Source organism: Lygodium microphyllum, chromosome 17 (genome assembly GCF_053477565.2).
Source record: "Lygodium microphyllum isolate KBCC chromosome 17, Lygodium_microphyllum_v1.1.10, whole genome shotgun sequence".
Lineage (NCBI taxonomy): Eukaryota > Viridiplantae > Streptophyta > Polypodiopsida > Schizaeales > Lygodiaceae > Lygodium > Lygodium microphyllum.
The window spans coordinates 17,683,093-17,706,248 of NC_141151.1; the positions used below are offsets into that span (position 1 = coordinate 17,683,093).

General features: G+C 41.1%; 2 pseudogenes; both read left to right on the top strand.

The window, feature by feature from the left end:
• Positions 1 to 5,909: 5,909 nt before the first annotated feature.
• On the top strand, positions 5,910 to 7,735 carry LOC148021629 (uncharacterized; annotated as a pseudogene).
• Positions 7,736 to 18,966: 11,231 nt separating this feature from the next.
• LOC148021630 (3-ketoacyl-CoA synthase 11 pseudogene) lies at positions 18,967 to 21,550 on the top strand (annotated as a pseudogene).
• The last annotated feature ends 1,606 nt before the right edge of the window (positions 21,551 to 23,156 follow it).

Below are 23,156 nucleotides of genomic sequence, written 5' to 3' on the forward strand. Positions count from 1 at the left end.
TTGTATACTGAGAAGTTAAAATAAGGGGTATTTTTATCCATAAATCTTTAGAACTAGGTTGTTAGTATACCCAACCACAACAGTGTCACACTTAAATTTTTCACAACTTTTTTCAATTGAAGAAATGCTTACCAAGTTCTACGAGTTACATGGTGCTCCTCTCTCGCTTTTAAAAATAACACAAAATGATATCAGCAAACAGTTTTGTGGCATTTTATTGGGTGTGTATAGTTGGTGATTGCTACTAAGACTTTCTTCCAATCGCCTATTCTCACAGAGAGGGACAAATAGTCTCTCACAACCTCCTTTGCTAAAGTTGAGGCCAACACTCATAGCTAAATAACGAACAACCTATGGCTTTATTCCAACACGTTGAAGCTTAGGAAATGCACCACAAGATGTCTCGATATGAACATAGTTAGGTGCATAACAGGAGAAACCTAGATGAGCACCTACTCAATAACGTAGCCAGGCACTGCTTTGCAGAAACTGGCATTGGACATGTTAGTAGAAGAAGATAGTACTTGATGGAGCTAGGCCTTCTAATATTAGACGAGCCATCTCACAAACTATAAAAATTCAACGATCCAAAAAGTTTAGGAAGCTGTAGTGTAGTCTCCCATGAGGGGAACCCAAAGATTCATAAACCCAAACTATGCATGAAGGTGAGAGACATTACTAAAGGATAAATGGTGCCCTAGCTTTTTCCAAAAGACCCCCTACTTGTTATAAACGAGGGCAGCAACTTGGTTAAGACAAGCAGTAATAGAAAAATCCAAGTTTTCATCACAAATAACCGAGAGCATCAAGTAATCAGAGAGAAAAACAGAGAAAAGGATGCACTCAGGCGAGCACATTTCCTGCATTGCAAAGGAGCGTAGCGCCGCTAAACGTCCACTTGATTCACTGGATCGTTTCCATGTAGAAAGAGACACTGAGCCCAAAAGAGAACTTCAATCAGAGAAAAAAAGCTTACCTGGGTACGAGAAGAGCTTAACAGAGTGATCAAGAGAGCAGAAGGCGACGCTGGTTCCAGAAGGGGAGAGAGCGAGACTCGTAATGGCGGAGCGGTGGTGTAAGAGGCGCCGAAGTGGAACAATGGGAGACGAGGCGGGCCAAGAATGGATGAAGAGGGTAGCATGCGAATTAGAGGCAATAAGCTGTCTCTGCTTCTGGTGTTCGTGAGGAGGGAAAGGAGGGCAATTTTTTTTTTTTTTGCAATACCCTCCCCAACAGAGGGCAGACGATACCTCCGGGGGTTGAACTCACCCACCCATTCACTTTTTTTTTTTGGCAATACCCTCCCCAACAGAGGACAGACGATACCTCTAGGGGTTGAACCTAAGTCCTTTACTCACCCACCCATTCACTTTAACCACTCGACCAAGCCCCCTTTGGTTTAAAAAAACTTTAAATGTAAATATTAAAATAAATTTTAAATGTAAATAAAAGGAGGGCAATTTTAACGAGAGGAGAGGGGAGGGGGTGGGGAGAGCAATTGGTCTGTCGTGTTTCTTTTCTTTCTTTTCTGAAGAAAGAGAGGCTTCTTGTCGTGGGAGACGTTCCCATTGGGTATGGTGGTCGATAGATACCGAGAGAGAGAGAGAGAGAGAGAGAGAGAGAGAGAGAGAGAGAGAGAGAGAGAGAGAGAGAGAGAGAGAGAGAGAGAGAGGGAGGGAGGTACCTACTGGCACTACATTTATTAGTTGTTGATGGTTTCTCACGGGAGGAAAAAAAATCTTCATTTTGGGCTAAAGCTGGGGCCAGTGGACAATGGGCAATGGACATTGGGCACCGGACAATCCTTTGATAATGAGTCGTGACTCATAACATTCCCCCCGCTCTCCACTCCTTAGACTAGTTATCTTTACTACTACTAATAACACAAAAAAATGACAGGAGATTGATACATTTGAGCATGTCAATTGACATGCAAGGTTTTTCAACACTCGTCAAAGTGACAGGAAAACTTTTAAACATGAGTTGTTATTTGACAGAGAAATTTTTCCATTGCTTTTTTTGACAGGCAAAATGGCCCTTGATAGGAAAAACAGCCGTCAATTTTAGGCCTTGCATACCAGCCCTAAAGGCTGCACCCTCCCCACATGCGTGGAGTTGAGTGAGGGAGTGTTGGTGAGGGGGTTGTCGAAGGTGTGGATGGTGTGGTTGCTGAAGTCACAAGACATTAAGTACAGACTCTCTTTCTAAAGGCCCATTATCAACACCTTGTGACCAAAAATTGCCAAATCCAGGTAGCTCTCAAAATGGTTTCCAGTCCAAAATTCCAAATCAATCCTCTTATGAAACAGAAAAAAAGGCAATCAAAGACCTGGAGTAACACCACAGGCTGGGGTTTTCTATAAAAAGGGATTGTGACTCCATTTGTTATTGGATGACTAGTGGAAAAAGACTGGTGAGTGGTTTGAAATCTTTTCCTATTATAGGAATGCTTGAAGCATAGATGTTTGCTTGTCTCATGCTACATCAATAATTGTCGTTTTGTTTATTGGCATAATTACAAGCATAATTTGATGCCTTCTTCTCTTGAAGTTGGTACCTTAGCTTAGGACCAAACTGCATCTGCATCCTGTTTTCCCTCTCCAGGAAGGGTTCCTGTATGTAGGCCGTTAGGCAACATATCAAGACGTACATCAAGTCATTTACTGGATTCTTACTGCATGGAAAGGTTTGGATTTAGTTTGTGATTTGTCACTTGTTTTTGATAGAGATATCAAGCCAGACAATCTATTACTAGATCGCCATGGGCACATGAAGCTTTTAGATTTTGGGCTACACAGGTATATTAAACATTATTCTTTTCTTTTATTGTTTTGTACTGCATGTATTTGACAAATTGCAATGTCTCATATTTGTAAGGTTTTGTTGGTAATATGATTGCCCTATTTGTAAGGTTTCGTTGGTAATATGAGTGCTCTATTTTATGAGATCTTGTCATCATCTCTTGCTTTCTACATGATATGGTTTTATGGATTCCAGAGTAGATTTGTGCACATATCTGATCAAAAGACCATGGATCTTAACAAGAGAATAGAAAAATCTTCTTCTTCTCATAGGAAGAAGAGAAAGTCTCAGCCAAAGCTGGATGCTTTCTTATCTAAGCGTCCAGCCAGCAATGTGACTAGTATGTTGGATTTCTAATTCTTGATGATATGTTGGATTTCTAATTCTTGATGATATGGTGTACTGCTCGTGTTTGATGATATGCTGAATTGCTCTCTCGCTTTTTAATGCTCTGGTTTTATACCACTTGCATGATATGTTGGACCTCTACTTCTTGATGGTATGCTGCTGAACTGTGCATGTTTGCAGTAGTCCCCAACATCTGGTAAAGAAGTTTCCAATTCCTGAGAAAGAGCAGAGCTGGATTACATTCACCCTGCCATTCACCCGTCATAGCTTTGATTCCCATCTTGGCTGGTGGCAACGATCTCTGCATCCCCCGCATCTACTTCATGACCTCTTGAAAAGCTGGTAATCTTTGATTCTAACATGCACATATTATTTAGGTTCCAGTTTTCCAATTCCCATCATTAGTGTGTGTGAAATAGAGAGATTGAGAGAGAGAGAGAAAAAGAGAGAATAGTTTGTGTGTCAATGTCTTTTCAAGTGTTTTAGTAACACAAGAAGCGCTCAAAATTTGGGAGCTCCAATGTGAGAAGGTCCGCAAGAAGTTGAGTGAGAGAAAGCCATCTAGAGATGATAAATTTCAGCTCATCACGGAAGATGTCAATGACCAACCTTTGATTCGAGTGTGGTGCAATGAATGTGGGAGTGCTTATGGATCAGGAGTGACTAGTGGCAAGCAATCCGCATACTCATGCTTGTCAAACTTCATGAGATTTCACATTCTAGATGGTCAAGCACATCAAAAACGATACTTATCTAACCGAAGTTTGAGGTTTGATGCATTTTCTACTCATGGTTCTCATGGAAGTACTCCAAAAGACGAGAATGATTCTGATGATGCAATAATAATCTTGGCAGCTATTGAGGAGATGAATAATTTCAATAGAACTCATGAAGGTAAGAATCAACTTCTTGTTTTATGTTGTAAATTGTAATATTTTTTTGTAAAAGATATTTGTTGAATCATGTAAGACAATTCTTAGTCCCTTATTTTGGTTCCTTTTTTAAGGATTTTTGCTTGTGCATATCAGATTCAATTGTCAGCTACGTTTCTAAACTCTTATCAAAATTTTGTATCCTCATGTAGGGGCTGATTTTCAGTTGGTTGAAGCAACTTTACATGACTACAAAGATAAAAATAGTGTCAAAGTTGTGTGCAAATATGATGGGAAGTGGCTGCACCTATGTCCTCGAGGTTCAGATTTGCAGACCATCCTAACACAACATATCAATGCAAAATCTCACATCAATGCATGGAGCAAGAAGACCACAATAAAGCAATCATCTTCTCTCTTCACAGGAGCTAGTGGGCGACCTAAAAAGAATTTTGAAAAGGATCCATGTCAACAAACTTTGGGTGCATTCCTCGTATCAACCAAAGAGCATGCGGAGGTGGCTTCCATCCATGCAGGTGATTCAAGCTCTCATTTATTAAATCTGTGTTGGGGATTATGGCAGTGTAAACTTGATGTTAATGGTAGTGAGGTTGATATAAAACCTTTTCTCCAAGACCTAAAGATGGGTGAAGAGTGGTTTTGTGAGCCACATACAAAAGCTACTTTATATGATGGGGATGTTGAATACAGGATAGATGGATGCTTTAGGCATGTGTGCTGTCTTCGGATCTCAAGAATTGGAATTCCGTTTGAAAGTTTCACATGCGAGTATTGTAAGAAAATTCCATCTTGCGCTGATTTTCGTGGCAGAGTGTATCGGGAGGGTAGTGCAATTGAGAAAAGAGGAGAGAGGCAAACAGGTCGAGGAAGGCGATTGGATTACCTTTCTGGTGCAGAGCTTAAAAGCCTTGTAGTTGAGACAAAGAAAAACTTGCGAGAGGCTAAGAGAAAACTATGGTGGTTGAAGGCAAAGATTGTGGTGCTTTCAGTGAGAATCAGGTCTTTAAAAGAAGCAAACTATGAGGCTATTAATAGGAAGGATGTGCAACGTTTTTGCAATAACATTATTGAGGCTCATAGGCAAGGAAAGTTTGGTGGCAAATTAGCTTTATGGGCTTTTCTTCAAGACATTGCAAATAATGCATTAAGATCGAAAAAGGGGCAAAGATATGCAGAATCCTCAAAGACCATTTTTGAGGTTGCAAAGCTATGGGGTGGGCCGCGCTTGCATGATTTTCTAAGTGTAAACCTTGGAGGGCCATCTTTGTCAACCACAAGGAGGCAAGGAAGAAAGGCAACTCAATTTCAATCCGGAGAGCATGAGTATATCGTTGATATGGTTGGAAAGATATACAAGGATGTAAAGTCCAAACATGGAATAGCATCACGGGTGCCATTCATTATTGTTGAAGATGAAACAACCATCAAGCGTCGCATCAGGTAAAAACTTAGTTGAATTTCTCTTCGCTTCAGTTTTAAAATTTATTTATGTAACAAGTCCATGGAAATAAAGATGTTAAAGTGGAGCTTCATGTTTTTGTAGATGGAATGCGAAGGATGACACTCTAATTGGGTTTTGTGGAAGAAAGGGAGAGGATCATCAATGCTCCTCAAATGATGTTATCATTGTTGGAGATGGAGCACAAGGATATGAGACAATAGTGGATGCCTTCCAAAATCACGTAGTGGGACATTATGCAAGACTGCTCATTGTCAACCCGCTTCATGAGAGTCTTCCACGGTTAGCTCTTGTTGTGCATTGCACTTGTAATCGCTTTGATAGCGATTTCATCAAAGCTCAATGGAGTCTTGTGGAGCAAATGTGGAATGCAAAATGGAAGGATTGCCTAGGGCCAATAATTGGACATGCTTCAGATGGTGATAGTAGACGTCGCAAGCTTATGCTTGAAGACTATTTAGGAAAAAGTGATAGAAAGTTTGGTATCAAATGGGATGGATGGAAACTCAAAGGCAGAATCATAGGAGACAATGTGTATGGACTACATGATCAAGATTTTGTGCATTGTGGAAAGAAGCTTGTGAACCCTCTTGATAGTCCTATTCGACAACTAGCAATTGGACAAGTTTGGATTACACTCAATCATGTTGCTTTGGTCTATAATCATTTCTCTATCGATCAACACAAGTTACGAGAAGAAGATATACAACGAAACGATCGGCAAAATTGGAGAGCAGCCCAAGTGATTGTCTCTAGACAAGTTCAAAAATGTATGATAGAAATGCAAAAAAAAGAGAGGAGCATGCAAGGGACTGGGGCATATTTGCAGGTTGTTGCTGATTATATAGACATTTTTTTGTCTCCACATTTAGACTTGAGAGAGCGTGTGGTGCTTGCTAGTAAAGTGGTCTTCTTCTTCAAGTTGTGGAGATTATGGATTCATCATCATTCTACATACACTCTTAAGAAAAACTTCATTAGCAAAGAGGCTTACACAGATACCCAGCTTTCTTGTCATTTTGTGGTTCTACTTATAAAGATGTTTCGGGATTTCTTCCCAAATCTCAAGTGTCCTTTACATCTCACAGGATCGGATGCAGCAGAAATTTATTTCAGCAAGATTGGAGGTATGGTTGGGCAAGAAAGAGCATTTGATTTTGGAGATGTTTTGCATTGTGTTGGAAGCTTGAACAAGATTACCGTGCATGAATGTAAATCAAATGGGGTGACTTTTTCAAGGGCACATAAGAAACAAGAACACATATGGAAGGATTTGAACAAGCATGAAGGCATTTTGGAAGCAGATCTTGGGAATTACGAGAGCGTTTCCTCTGATGAAAAGTTGATAGATGCATTGAAAGAGGGATTGAAGCGGGCACAAGATCTTTGTGAGTCATTGGGGATCAAACCTAGCACAATCGAAGAAGTTGAATGGTGGACAGAGCCTTGGATAGATACACAATCAATGTGGTCAAAGATAGATGCTGAAATGGGTGACGCCGATGAGCATGATGACTTTGTGGAGCCTTGCGGTGAAGATAGGCCCATTGAAGGCAGCGACGGAGATGACGAGGTCATTGCTCTGAGTGAGATTCGACATGAGGTGGATGGGATTCTAGATGAGGCAAGCATTGAGGATGAAAACAAGACTATCTCGCCCGTGGTGGAGGTTGACAAGAAATTCATCTTCAAGTCTACTTTGGTGAGTCAACTCAATGGAAACTCAACACTATCAAAAGATAGGTTGACAAGGGTAAGACAAGGAGTGTATTTCAGCAATGAAGGAAAATTAGCATCAACAACCAATGGAAATTTCTTTGGAATAGGGTCAGATTGTGCTGTTTATTTCTACGATGACACATGTGGAAACAGAGACACAAATTTCAAGAGAAATGGAAAAGCCACAAAATTGAAGAAGATGCAAACTCTTCATAGTACATGGTATCTTGGAAGAGTCCAAAAGATGCGAAAGAAGGTAGGTGGTAGGTATGTAGATTACAAGCGAGGTCTTGACTTGGTAGATCGACCACAAGGGATGGAGGTTCAGCTTGGTTGGTATCAGAAGGTGAAAGGACACCATACATACTCTTATGATGTGACAGACTTAAACATGGTTGATATTGAGTCAATTATTGCATTGGCACATTTAACATACAATGAGGCTACTGATAGATATGTTCTTGATCAAAATGATTATCGAATCTTTAACGATTTCTTGAAGTCTGCTAGTTAGATGTTTATTTAAATCATGTAAGTATGGAACCATTTGGTTGTAATTTGTGTTTTAGTCATGTTATAACACAGGTGACCTTATTCTTTCCATTTTCATATGATTGTAGGCAACGAATCCTCCACCTTGCAAAGTGGGGAGGAGTTGGAATGACATGAGTTGGATTTTTGTGGGACTGAAGTGTTTTTTGGGAAGGAGTTGGAATGACATAAGCTGAATTTTTGTGGGACTCAAGTGTTTTTTGTGGGATTGAAGTGTTTTTTTGTGGAATGACATGAGCTGAATGACATCCACTATATGTTTTTTGGGAGAGTAGGTAAATTCCAACCATTGTCTCTTGGAAGAACGGGGTTTATCTCGTATAGTACTCTAGTTTTATAGTAGCCCAAATTCAGATTAGTTTCACGTAGCAATTGATTGTGTTATTGATATTTGCAATACAGGTTCGTAGCAGCATGTATTAAGGCCTTTAACGATTAAGGCCTTCGACGGTTGAATTAATGGGCATGTACATAATATTTTGCTAGCAGCTCTCAAGGACCTTTTGGTTTGGCCAAGTCGGGCAGTTATACCAGTCTTTCCAGGTGATTACAGGTATAAATGAATTACCCTCCTTCTTAAGTGAGTTGTATAGGCTAATATCTGTCAAATGCTTCTCTCCAGTATGCAAGAATATCTAAGAGGACAACATGGTGAAGGTTCCTATCAGTTGTTTTGTTCAATTGTTGATTTAGCATGTCAGTAACTAATTTTTGTGTTGAGTCATCTCTAAAAAGTATTTTTGACAGTGATCCGGAAGCAAGCTATATGGGCCATCTCTATGTTCAGCTAGTTGAAGCAAGAAATCTGGCGAATTCACTGGAAGATTCGACCCCTATGTGATCTAGCAGTTGTTTGCAAGTCACTGTGAAATTTTATATCACTATCAAGGTCTCCTTTTGTAACACAAGAGCAGGTGGTTGGTTTTTTTTCAGAGCTGGGCTGGCTGTGCAGCAGCCTGAGTATGAAACAGGAGTGGCTTTCAGTGGACAACATTGACAGGCGGAGCAACCTTTCTGTGCAGGAGTTTATCACAAACTATGAAGAACCGAATGAGCTAGTAATCATAACAGATGCATTATGTAAGTGGCCATCCTTGATGAACTGGAACAAGGAGTATCTAGTGAGAGCAGCTATTTGAATCAGCCCAAGTTTACAGCTGCTTTTTTCCTATTTTTTCTTGCAGTGTAGCGTGCAATTGGTTCTATGAGCTCACCGCACGAGAGGAGAGGGCGTCTGACAGATTGGCAGTCCTGCATGGCTTGCCGAAGTTATAGAGTAAGCTGCCAAATCCAACCAAAGAGGCTGATGGAGGAGTATCTTGGAGTCCCTCACAAGTGTATGATAACTGTGATACAAGAGGGGGTTGTTCTGCTATAAATGAAGTTGTAGTTTCACAATGTACAAGCCCAATGCCATTGCCTGATGAGCTTGCAGCAGTAAGCCCAATGAGACCGCCGCAAGGGTACCCAAGCAAAGGTCTTTCACAAAGAGCTTCTCCTAGAAGGTGGTCTGCCTCTCCTTTAAAAAAGGTTCAAGTTGGTCGATTTGGGAGCCGGCGGGCCGGGTCGGTCGTGATTCGCTGTATCAATTACTTTTCTGAACGCCAGAGTAAAGAGAGACACCATGTTATGGACACCAGTAGCAGCAGCGATGGTGAAGAAAAGGCTAAGAGCTGTACTCTAGATGAGCCAAACTAAGACTGATGGAGGAAACTCTAGAGCGTAGAAAAGAGGAGATGGATGCCCAAACAGCCAAGCTCAATGACAAAGCTCATGCCAAGGCTCGTGCTGCCAAGCTGCTTGCCCTTTAGGCCAACTTGAGGGATATGCAAAGACTCCAGGTAAAGATCTGGCTGAATTTGTTTTGGCATGAGATTTTGTCCATAGATTCTAATGTGTTATGAATATTTGACATCTGTTGGCAGGAGGATGGAATGGTTGGGCATGGCAATCTTCAACCATTGTTGACAAAGGATTACTCGAGGTCTGATAGTAGTCCTCCCTCTCCTCCCTTAACACCCCGAGTGGTGAAAGAGCATGCATTGACACCAAAAGCTCATAGGGCAAAGAAGGCGGTGTATGCATCTCAAAAGAACTCAAGCACTCCTGGGAGCTCCAGACGAATAGTTTCCATCTCCCCTAAAACCACTCCTTGAGGAACTCTGGGGTAAGCCATTGGTCCAAAGGACCCCTAGTTCCTCAAATGCCCCTGAGAACTCTCTTTCCTCCTTGGTTCCTTGCTTTTCAGACCCGAAGAATGAAAACATGAAACCATCTCCAGGGAAGTTGTCGGGCTCTGCGATAGTGCTTTCCAAGGATGCTGGGATTCCTGCTCAGCATCCAGGAGCAAGCAAGGCTTTACAATCAGGACCAAATGGCAGTGTACCCAAAAGAAGTTCAAGGGTAGAGAAGAAGACCCGACCAAGGCAAACCAGGCAGAGTTTTGTGACAGGTGAATTAACAGATCCATCTCCTATGCCTGAAGGGGAGGTCTTCATGTCAAAGCTGCCATGAAGACTTTGCTTCAATGAATCCAAGGCATGAGTATCTTTGCCAGCAATTAGCATGTCATCAACATACAAAACCAAGATAATCAGACTGCCATCTACTGCCTTCTTGGTGTACAAGCAGTGATCCACTTGACTTCTATAAAAGCCTTGGGACTGCATGAGTGTATCAAACTTATGATACCATTCTCTTGGTGCTTGTTTCAACCTATACAAACTCCTTTTGAGTTGAGCACTGAAACTGACATAAAAGTGGAGGCTCCTATCATGAGCAAGATAAGGCAAAGTTCTGTTGCTCCTATTCAGGAAATGAAGCCCTTTTTGCGCAAAGGGTCTGGCATTGGACCTGGTGCTGGGCTAGGGATTGCAAAACTGAAGGCCGAAGCAGTGAAGAGTTCTGACGAAGATGTCCCAGGAACTCCTACAAGAATTTCTGATGAAGAGGCTCATGCATCTGCAAGGAGCGTCATGGACACCAGCGATGGGGAATGCATTCCTGTGGAAGCCCCAGTTGCAGATGCTTCCTTATCTTCTTACAAGGAGGAGGAGAAAGGGAAAGCACAGACTCTAGAGCTGTCAGATGTTGATGTAACTCATAACTTAGATGGTGGCTTCTTTGCCGTATGCGAAGATGCCAAGGCTACTGAACTTTTGAAGGATGATAAATTGCCACACGTTGAGAGGGGTTGTCACATTGTTTCATTTCCCATGGAATTGGGCACTAATGAACGTCACGATAGTAAGTTTGCATCTGAGCCAGACTCTGTACCTCACACACCTTGGGATGAAGCAGCTGGAAAGGGAGTGCCAAGTGCTACTTTGTCTCAACTTCTCTCTGAGAGTACTGGCCAGGTGGTGCATATTGCATCCTCAGCAAGTGGTTCTGCGTCATTTCGTGCTAATCTAGCAAGTGGAGGGCAATATGCGCCCAGAGTCTCTCCTATAAAAGCTGCCTCTCCGGTTAGCTCAAGTTTGAAGCGTCTAGGCGCTATCATTCCTGACTACTTCAGTCCCTCTGCTGCTACCCTTGTGGAGTCCCCAATTGGAAGTCTTGCTTCTCGGGATTCTTCTAGAGTTCAGTATTCTTCTGATACGGATCTTTCTCACTCACAAAAGAAGTTGGGCTCCTCTCAAAAGTCTATAGTAGTGATCGTTCCACCCAAAGAACCTGCAAGAGGTTTCAAGCGCTTGCTGAAGTTCGGTCGAAAAAGTCGCGAAACACCAGATATCATTGTGAGGGATGGTGTATCTGCATCTGCCCCTTCAGAAGGTGACGACGAACTCGAAGAGGTCAACAAGGAAGCAAATAAGCACTCCTCTAATATAATACTCCAAAAACTGAAGCTTCAAGAGAGGCTTATAAAAGATTATGGTAGTGGTAGTCATGCCAGTAACACAGACACAGGACCAGGTAAGCTCTATTGTTCACTTTACTGTTTGTATTATGTATTTCTTTGGTATAAAAGTTTCACAAGAATAAGTGGAGCCTAAGTGAAGGAGGTCAGTGGCAGTTATATTTTAGATTCCATCTTATCTTTTTCATTTTTTTAAAATGCAGACCTATCTGTACAAAGCTCCATTGTTCCATCTAATTTTAAGCTTCAATATGATCATGCTCATGGGAGTACAAAGCTCAAAGGTAGCTTCTTCTGTTGATTTGCATTGATAGCTTTCCACTAGACGAAAGTTGTGTAGCTGAACATATTTCTTTTTATACCTGTTACAGCACCATGATCATTCTTTTCTTTGTCGACTTTTCGTTGCTGTAAACTTGGGCTGATTCATGATGAACATAGACTTGATATTTTTTACACTGTTGAGCAGGAGCAATCTTCTCAATGTATTAGACTTTCTGAAGCGGCCAAATTCTGCTCAACTGGTATCAGGCACAAGAGACCGTGTAAATTTGCATGACAAGTTCAAGAGCTTGTATGTCCAGATGTTTCCTAGTTCTATTGAAGAACTGGAGAGTAAAGCTGCAGCAAAAGCTAAGCAAAGAAATGCTGGCTCATTTTGGGACACAGTGATGGATGCCAAAGTTGGCAGCTTCAAATTTGGTTTCTGAAATGTAGTTTTTTAGTGACCGCTATGTTTAGGCAGGTAATACTCTCTACAATCTTCCTGGTGCATGGTGAGAAAACTAACATATTTGCCTTGAGTTGTATCATGTGATACCTTATTAGGTTCGTTGGCATGCAAAGTCAACTTTGTACCGATTATCCCATTTGCCTGCTGGTGGCATAAAAAAGTTCTCTTTGGTGCTCAAATCATATGCAAGGAAATATATTGAAGTCAAAAATTTATATTTAGCAGCCTCATTGTCTTCATGTCTTTGCCATGTAGTAGCGTATTATTTTTGTAGCTTCATACCCTAAATGCTGAGGGTGGTTGAGATGTGACCAAAATGTCAGTGTTGATACACTCGTCATTTTCTTAATGTTGGCCTCTACTTTGTGTCTCATAAGAACAGGAAGAACTTTTTGCAATCTGAGTAGGGACTCCTGCTTTTTCGAGCTCTTGGCATCAAGGGTTGAACTATGGAGTGATCTCACAAGGACACACTTGCCTCTCTTCTCTATATGGAATGCTGCGCTTTCTTTATTATTATTTTTTTACTCCATGGCATGCCCAATGCAAAGGGCTGATGTGTTTCACCGCACTACGTTTTACAAGATGGACAGTTGCTTCTTATTGCTGTATTGGCCCTAATAGCATGGATTTCAACCTGCATAGGTGTTTTTCTTTGTCCTAATGAAGGTTCTCAGTCAAGGTTGGAAAGCCACTCTCTAGTTGCAGTATCAAATACATTTGACAAAGATCTGCAATCAGACGAGCCAGTTTTTTAGATTACTTTTGAACCGAGTGCTTTCAAGTGCCACATACGATGTTAAGGAAACTTTTCACATAAAATGTCTTCTCCATCCAGTGCCTCAAGTGAATGGGCCTGGACGATTCAGCAAAAGCCTCGACACATGTCCCATGGACAAGAATGGTCTTTCTCTGAATACCTAGCTAAGTGTCGTTGGAGGGTCCTTCGCTAGAAAATGTCTCTATGGGTTGCATTTAAAGGCTGTGTTAGCTTGGAACTAAGTGCTAGAAGTGGGCCTGAATGATTATTGCAGCTCTAACAATGTCTATCTTAGTACCCAAATGTGCTAGATTGTCACACCTAGCATAGTTCTGTTTTAAGAATTTATCAAAGCAAGGTCTTAGTGCCCAAGTGTGCCAGATTGTCACCTAGAATACGTCTATTTTAAGACTTTATTAAAGCAAAGTCTAGACTCATGCAAGCCCTATGCAGTCTGGCATTATGAAGTTGTGTAGCAGAAATGTTGAGAGTAGACCTGTTTTTCTGTTACTAAGCTATCAAATTTTTTTTTGGCGTCTTCCATCTTTCTACTAATGGACAGTTTTGTGGATAGAAACATTTGTGTAGCCGAATAGCATAATATTTAATTGTGGAAGGAGTGGTTGCACACATGGTCATAAGCCATAGTTGCCATGGTTTGAAAGCCTATGAGCCATGCGAATATGTGCGAAATAGCGTCATAAAATGATACTCTTACAAGGTTATCACACCAAATCAATATGGTGAAGCATGCAATACTGTCATTCTTTATTTATCTCTTCAAGTAAGCCTATTTGTGACTTCTGAGGGGTGTACCTATGGTTGAAGCTTGGCTCACCCAATGGTTCATGAAAGATTGGGTGGTTCAAGCAGTTAGGGTGTTCTTTTGTAATCCTCTCAAAGTCATGCCAATTTTAAAATTACAGGAGGGTTAAATTTTTAAAATTACAGGAGAAATGCTTAAGCTTAAAATTTTAAAATTACAGGAGGGTTATTATAATATACCACAAAGATAACAGGAGGTATATATTAAATAGGGCAAAAAAGGTTACAGAGGGGTTTTAAAATATGCCTTTGCACGCACGTGATATCCATGATTTTGTAAGGTGGACCCCCCGGGATGTTGTGTCAACCCTAATATTGGACAAAAATGAGCAATTAATAAGGTGTCCTTCATCTCTCATTTTTGTGTAGTTAGGATATCATGTGATTAAAAATTAATCCAAATCTTGGCCTCAAGATTGACACTAATATTTTTCCACTCTTGTGCTATTTTTGATGGTTGATATAAGAAAAAAAGATAAGGGAAAAACCTACAAGGTGCTAAGTAATAAAGGGTATCTTTCTCCTAAAAGAATTTCTATGACAATGCTTTTTATATGTAATGCTAAGAAGAAAACGAATACCAACTTTCAAAGGATTATATATAGAACTTGGAAGAGCAATTCATCAAGGAGGCTCAACTTTGTTTTGTGGAGAACTTTGATGAATAAGTTCCCAACTAGGAAATAAATTCCTAAGTCTAGAAATATATTGGCATTTGTGCACCCTTTGTGGTACAAAAGAAGAAACAACTTTCCACCTTTTATAAAAGCATGAAATTATGATCTATTCTTAGTAGATGGGTTGAAGCTTCATGTTTCCATGGAGATATCAATGATAGGCTTATCCTTTTTGGATGAAGGCTCGTTGGCCATGTGGAATATATTATGAGTCGTAAGAATTAGACATACTTGGTTTTTTACGAATAGTGAAGTCTTTGGGAGAATTAGGCCTTTTTCAATGTTCACGAAAAACATTTTTGATAGTAGATACAAAAATCAAACTCAAAATTTTCAAGGGAATTTTAAAGTAAATTACATGTATTTGCCCTTTTTATAACTAAAATTTTTGTAACAACTAAGGTTTTTGACCTTCTTGTTTAAATTTTAAAGTTTTTAAAGAAAATTTTACAATTTATTGTACATTTAACCTTGGTTTTCATGAGCACTAGCCTTTCTATCCAATGGATGCTTATAAATGTTAATAGGAATTTCTTTTTATTTTTTGGTAATGTCATATTTATACTAAAGAGAAAAAAAAGTTACAATATTTGCATCGAATGGGATGCAAAGAGACTCATGCTTTAAGACTTAATTTATTGCAAAAAAAACTTGAAGATCTTAGTTATTTTGAGAGGACTAGGTAGACCAATGTAAATATTATTATTATAGATGCGAATAGATATTTGAATCTTACTACTTTATTATTTTAGTTGTAGGTTGTTCGAAAAGCCTTGAAACTCCAGAGGGTATCCCGAACCTACAATCTTCTCCAAAACTCCATTTTTTAATTAAAACCCCCTCCCCTCCCCTTTCTTTCATGTGTAATCTCTCCTTTTCTCTTCTCCCTCCCCTTTTTAATTAAATGCCCCTCTCCCCCCCTCCCTCCCTCCCTCTCTCTCTCTCTCTCTCTCTCTCTCTCTCTCTCTCTCTCTCAAATTAAAATCCCCTCCTCTCTCTCACTTATATTCTCTCTCTTTTTTTTCCTCCTTCCCTTTCCCCCCTCTCTCTCATGTGTAGGGCCTCGGTTCTCTCTCTTTTAATTAAATCAAGCTTCTTTTTAAATCAAAAGTTTCTCTCTCTCTCTCTCTCTCTCAGATTAAACTTTTATTTAATTAAACATTTTTAAACATAGTTACTTTGAGAGAGAAAAAGATGGAGAGAGGGAGGAAAAGAGAATAATTTTTTTAAAAATTAAATCTTTTTTGATATAGTTTTTGACTTAGAGAGAGATAGAGAGGAATATATAATTTGAAAGAGAGAGAAAATAGGGGGAGAGAGAGAGAGAGAGAGAGAGAGAATATAGAGAAAAGAGAACTTAGATTAAACTTTTTTTAATTAAACATTTTTTGGACATCATTTTTCACACACTTTGAGAGGGAAATAGTCTTTCACACACTTCGAGAGAGAAAAAGACGAAGAGAGGGAGGGAAAGAAAAAAGAGAATAGTCATTTTTAAATTAAACAATTTTAATTATAGTTTTTGAGAGAGAGAGAGAGAGAGAGAGAGAGAGAGAGAGAGAGAGAAATATATAATTTAAAAGAGAGAAAATAGGGAAAGAGAAAATATAGAGAAAAGAGAGCAAGAGAAAAAAACTTGAAAGAGAAAGAGAGAGGAAAAGAAAAATGTGAGAGAGAGAGAGAGAGAGAGAGGGAACAGAGAGAAAGAGAATTATAGAGAGAGGATATATAAAATTTAAGAGAGAGAGAGAGAGAGAGGAAAAGAAAAAAGGAAAAGAGGAGGGAGAAGAAAAGGGGAAGACAGATAGAGAGAAGAAAAGTGGAGAGAAAATTGAAGAAGAAGAAGAGAGAATTTAAACACAGAGAGAGAGAATTATAGAGAGAAAATATAAAATTTAAAAGAAAGAGAAAAGAGAAAAATTAAACAGAAGAAGAGAAAAAAGGAAAAAAGAGAAGAGAGAAATAAAAAAGAGGAGAGGTGGAAGAGAGAGAATAAAAGCGGAGAGAGATAGAGAGAAAGAGAGAAGAAGAAGAAGAAAGAGGAAGAGAGATGGGGAAAAAGAGGAAAGAGAAAAGTCATTTTAAAATTTAAATCTCTATAGAGAGAGAGAGAGAATAAAATTTAAAAGAGAGAAAGGGAGAGAAGAAAAAAAGAAAATTAGGAGAAAGGAAAGGAGAAGAAAAGAGGGTAGAGAGAGAGAGGAAAAAAAGAGAGAGAATATGAATATAAAGAGAGAGAATTATATATAAGGAAAATATAAAATTTACATACTTTAAGAGAGATTGAGGGGGGGAAAGAAAGTGAAAGAAGAAGGAGAGAGAGAGAGAGAGGAACATAGAGAGAGGAAATATAAAATTTAAAGAGAGAAAGAAAAGAGAGAAGAAGAAGAAGAGAGAATATAAAGAGAGAGAGAGAATAATAGGGAGGAAATGTACAATTTAAAGAGAGGAGAGAGAGAGAATAATAGAGAGAAAATATAAATTTTAAAAGAGAAAAGAAAAAAGTTAAAAAGAGAATGAAGAGAGAGAGAGAAGAAAAAAAGAAAAAAAGAAGAGAGAGAGAGAGAGAGGGAACGAAAAGAGAAGAGAGGGGGGAGAGAGAGAGAGAAGAAAAGCAAGGAGAGAGAGAGAGAGAGAGAGAGAGAGAAAACTAGGAGAGGAGAAAAAAAAACTAAAATAGAAAGCACAAAGAGAGAGAGAAAGAGAGAATGTGAAGAAAAAACTTAAAAACAAAGAGAGAAAAGAAGAGAGAGAAAGATGAGAAATGGATTGTTGAGCGAAGTAGCATGGCAACTTCACTTATCGCTTCAAGGCAACTATATAAAAAGGGGATTAAAACCTGGGGTGACAAATGGGACTATAAAGACAAAAACTGGATTCAAGAGGAAAAGATGGGTCAACTGTTTAACCTCAAACAACATGAAATTGATTTTTTAAGGGGAAGGAAAATGTTATGGGACCAACATAAAGCAAAAGGAATAAATCTCAACCAACAATTCAACCACAGAGGGGTGTGTTTGCAAGGAGACAAGACACTACTTCCACTGCCTGATCTTAAGATAAACAATGCTCAACTGTGCTACAAACTTAATGCTAGATGGCATATTAATTGGAATGTAGATCAATGGAACTACAGATTCAACAACTTGTGGTCTGTCTATATTCAGCCTAAAATTTCTTGTCTGATGTGGTTGATCACAGTAAAAGGCCTCTGGACCAATGAGAGGGCTCTAAAAGTTGGCATAGGAAATGGAATATGCCAAAGGTGTGGTACCTAGGTAGAATCTATTCCTCATTTGTTTCTTAATTGCTCTCAAAATACTAATATATTTTGTTTACTATAGGTTTTAATCTTGAAGTGGCACCCCACTAAGATCACTTGAAAAGAATTATTGTTAGGGGAAATTTATGGTGTACCCCCCTCCCCCTGTCTGGAATTGGCTGAGAAGTCTCTATTTGTGGAACATATGGATATGTAGGAATAAAATGGTATTTGAAAAGCAATTTGCTGATCCTCTTTGGAGTTTTAAGTCTGATTTGCTTTTGCAGGATGAAAATGAGGCAAAGAAGATCATTCAACAATGTAAAGACATCAAGAAAGAAGTTCAGGAGATGGAGGTGGCAGCCATGATTGCAGATATTTAAAAAAAAGGCTGTAGAATAGAATCATGAAGAATGAAGAGAAGACACCTTATCTAGGGACTGCAATAATAGAACCAAGTTTAGGAAAATAGACGAAAAGTTAGATCATGCTTTTTTGGACTTGTTCAATGATAAAGATATGGTATTTTGATCCAGGTTGCTCCCCTGTAATGGAGCCTGAACTACTACATATCTTGTAAATTTTCCATTTAATACATACTTAAAGCTTCCTTTAAAAAAAAAAAGAAGTTGCCACGTAGCCTAACTGAATATTGGGGCTTACATCGATACTTGTAATAAGGGGTGCCCAAACCCTTGACCACAATTTTGTAATACAGTTAACCTCCATTACTACCAAAAAAAAGAAGAGAAGAGTAACAAATAAACAAGTCTTTATAATATTTCTTGGAAAACCGAAAATACTTTGAAGTTTGGGGGGTAGAACCTCCACAAGTGACGACTAGAGAGTAAACTCACCAACGGTCTCGATCGACGATTTGCTCATAAAGTCCACTATCTGCCTGTATAATGGATTTCGTAAGCCCTTACCTACTAATCTTAACAGCGCACTTCTAACACTGCACGACAGCACTTCGTTTGTTTGTAAGGCATAAACCATATGCATTATGAACTATCGAAGAATAACTGGTGTTAGGTGAGGGTGGGTGTGATAAAGACAAGCAGCTAGTGAGACTCTAGGACAGTCACTGCTATATAACTCTCTTTCACCCCTGCTCCCTTCCTGCACCCCCTTTTGCCCTCGTCCTTTGATGGATAACGTCTGACTGCTTCATTACACACAACACCCACATATGGCCTCCATCCACACCTCATTGCCAGCACAGAAGCCAGTCCGTTTGCAAAAGGCACAGCTCGACTCAGCAGGCCCTCCCTCGACGACTAGTTCGACTCCCCTGTACAGCGGCAGCAGGTCTGTTAAGCTGAAGTTTATGAAGCTGATCTATCGTTTCCTGCTGAGTCAACAGAGCTTGTATGCATTGCTGTTCATGTTACTGGGAGCTGCGCTATCCAAGTCGAAGCATCATGATCTCTTGATGGCTTTAAGCGGCGGCGCAAGCTTTCTGCAGGCGGTGGGGGCGGTCGTATGGGGAGCCCACCAGCTAGTGGTGGTAGCTGTAGCTGTATTGGTGGCGTTTGCGGCGGCTGCAGCAGCAGTGGCTGGTTGGTGGCAACGACAGAACCATGTCTACCTGATGGATTTTGCGTGCTTCAAACCTGCTGACGACAGGAAGGTGTCGAAGCAGTATTTCATCACGAACTCGGGGCTGATCGGCCTGTTCACCTCAGAAAGCCTGGATTTCCAAAGGAAAATTCTGGAGCGGTCGGGTCTGGGGCAGGAAACCTACTTCCCGCCGGCGGTTACGAATATGCCCCCGAATCCCTGCCTGGAGGAGGCGCGGTCGGAAGCAGAGACAGTGGTGTTCGGATGCGTGGACGAGCTCTTGGGCAAGCAGGCGGCCAGCTTCAAGCCCAGAGATATCGGCATCCTCGTGGTCAACTGCAGTGCCTTCTGTCCGGCTCCTTCCCTGGCGGCCATGATTATCCACCGCTACAAGCTGAGGGGCAATATCCTGGCTTACAACCTGGCGGGCATGGGCTGCAGCGCCAGCGTCATCGCCTGCGACCTGGCCAAGCGCCTGCTGGCGGTGCACCCGGCCACCTACGCGCTGGTAGTGAGCACCGAGAACATCACCCTCAACTGGTACAGGGGCAACAACAAGAATATGCTGGTGTCCAACTGCCTGTTCCGGATGGGCGGGGCGGCAATGCTGCTGTCCAATGTGAGGGCGGACAGGCGAAGAGCCAAATACGAGCTCCTGTATACGGTGAGGACGCACAAGGGGGGGGAAGACAAGAGCTTCTACTGCGTGAAGCAGGAGGAGGACGAGGACGGGATCCTGGGGGTCGTGCTGTCGAAGGAGCTGATGGGGGTGGCGGCGGCGGCACTGAGGACTAATATAACTCGGCTGGGCCCGAAGGTGCTGCCCTGGTGGGAGTTGACGCGGTTCGCGTGGTCTTTGGCCAGGCGGAGGCTGCAGCTGCTGCGCCTGCAGCGGATGAAGGAGCTGAAGGCTTGCAATAGGATGAAGACGGGATGCGCCATCGGAGCGCAGGTGGGCGAGGCGGGGCGGCAGGAGGAGACGTTGAAGCTGTACGTGCCGGACTTCAAGCGGGCATTCGAGCACTTCTGCGTGCACGCGGGGGGGCGTGCGGTACTGGACGAGGTGGAGACGCGGCTGTCGCTGGGCGAATGGCTGATGGAGCCTAGCCGCATGACTCTCTACCGCTTCGGCAACACCTCCAGCAGCTCCCTCTGGTACGAGCTGGCCTACCTGGAGGCCCAGGGCCGCGTGCACAAGGGCGACCGCGTGTGGCAGATCGGTTTCGGCTCCGGCTTCAAGTGCAACAGTGCCGTCTGGAAGTCTCTGGCCACGCACGATCCCCACCTCCCCCGCAACCGCAACTGCTGGTCCGACTTCATTCACACCTTCCCCGTCCGCATCCCCGCTGTTGACCACATTAACAGCGGCACCGCCGAGCCCACCGACAACGCCGACGCCAACGAGCACGTTCCCACCGTAGCTTAATAAACAGCAGCAGCAGCTGCCAGCCATCCAATTCAGCCAGCTACTGCTGGCCATTGGTCACCATCTCCTTCCACGTTTAAGATTCATTACTTAACCCTAACCCGCCCCGCGCTGTCTTTCTTCTCACCCGCCTACCCCGGGCGCCCAAGAGATGAAAGTCCATCATCAACCCTCAATCGTCAATGCAATCACCAAACAACGATTTATATGTGATTTCGTGTTGTATGGTTCGACGAATGTGTGAGCTGCCAGCTGCTACCAACCTGCGTTGGTTTCCGTCGGCTAGCGAGCTATCCACCCATATACATTGGCTGCCGGCTTCCCTTCCGTCCCCTTAGTTTCATCGATTCTAACTGCATTTGTTCGAAGTGTCCCATCTCATACAAGGTAGGTCATTGCCCGAGATCGCTTCGGTACTTCCCGACCCCCCATCATATTTCCCCAAATGTCCACGAGGGACTTGCCACCCACCATCCATCGTCCCTTAGGCTCAAAACTGTATTCTCTTGCCATCATTCGTAACTAATGTTCATGTTAATATCACGCATGCAGCGTGTTGTCGGCGGAATGCTGTCAATGCACTAACTTTACAGTTTTTGACTTGTGAAGTTTTAAACGGGCCACCGGACTCCTACAGGCTACAAACGGAAGCCTCGGGCAGATTTGCAGACCGTTCCCAGTCGTAATTTATTTCATCTTCACTTTTGACTGGAGTGTCGTCAATTTTAACCGACTATTCAATTCACGAGCACACATTCTCGACGATCAATTCTAGCGTTCGCGAAACGCCGAGGTTTAGTATTAACTTAGAACAGGGTAAGCCGTATACTTGCCAAACCCTATAGACGTATAGGTGGGTTGGCATTGCAAAGGTCAACATGGTTTTTTCCCTTTCCACTTGACCGACCTTTATTTCGAATTCAAAGAGGCTATACGTGTGACAAGACTCTAATCTGTGAAATTTGAATTAAAAAACATTTTATTTATGGAGTGGATGTTATATAATTCTAAAAGTCTAAGGTCATTTTAAATTTAAGGTCATTTTAAATTGGCAACTATGTTTCGCATGCACGGAACACTAGGTTGTTTCGAGGTAGTTTTGTTGTTTTGAAGTGGCAAGCGTAGTTGCCATGCTCAACAATTCATTTTTCATCTTTCTCTTTTTTTTCATCGTTTTTTATTTTTATTGTCACTCTCTTCCCCCTCCAATTCTTTTAACATTTTTCTTTTCTTGTATTGTAAAATATGCACTTGAAATATCTATCCATGTACAACAATGACCTCTTCCTTCTCTCTCCCTCTTCTCTTTATCCTTATTTCTTACTCTTCCTTTTTCCTCTTTTCATTTTCTTTTTAACATTTTTCTTTTCTTGTATCATCTTATACTTGTATTGTAAAATATGCACTTGAAATATCTATCCATGTACAACAATGACCTCTTAGCTCCCTTTTTTAAATGTGAGATTTATATTAAGTTCAGCCAAGTAACGAGAGAATTGAACAGTCTTTTGTCTTGTAATATTTACTTGAGTTCTAAAATATCATATTATGCCATGAAAGTCTTAATTATATAATCAAGAAGTGTCTTGAAGATCTTTTGTCTTGTAATATTTACTTGAGTTCTAAAATATCATATTGTGCCATGAAAGTTTTAATTATATAATCAAGAAGTGTCTTGAAGATGTTCAATCCCTAAGGGAAAGTGGTGCATTTAAAAACAATCATAGTTAGAAATGTATAAAATTTGTAGAAAGCATGACTAGCATATCATTGTCTAGAGATTTGAACAATGTACTATTTTCTAATATTTTATTTACATTCTAAAAGAATACGACAATCAAAGTAGAGGTCCCATCAAGTCATAAAGGCTCTATGCCCACTAGTTCGAACACACTAGCACCTCTTGAAAAGGGTCTCTCATGGTTTCACACCATTCAAACAAAATGCCTTCTTTTTTGTGTGTTTATAGTTATTGCATAGAAAGGTGATTGGCCCAATGAGTTTAGAGCCTTCACATGCTCTATATGTAGGAGTTTCAAATCCATGCCAATGCAAAACATATTTTGTTATGCGACCAAGCGGCTAGGACAAGGTAGATGATTTTACCCTTGCGCTGACACATTTTCACATGCCACCTCAAATCGCAACACATCAGAACACTCTCATGTACGAGGTTGCTATCCAGCCCAATGTGAAACCTGCTTAAATATATTAGAGTTCACCATGGATGTATTCGGGCTTACTCCTTTGCATGTTCATGAAGATAGATTCAATG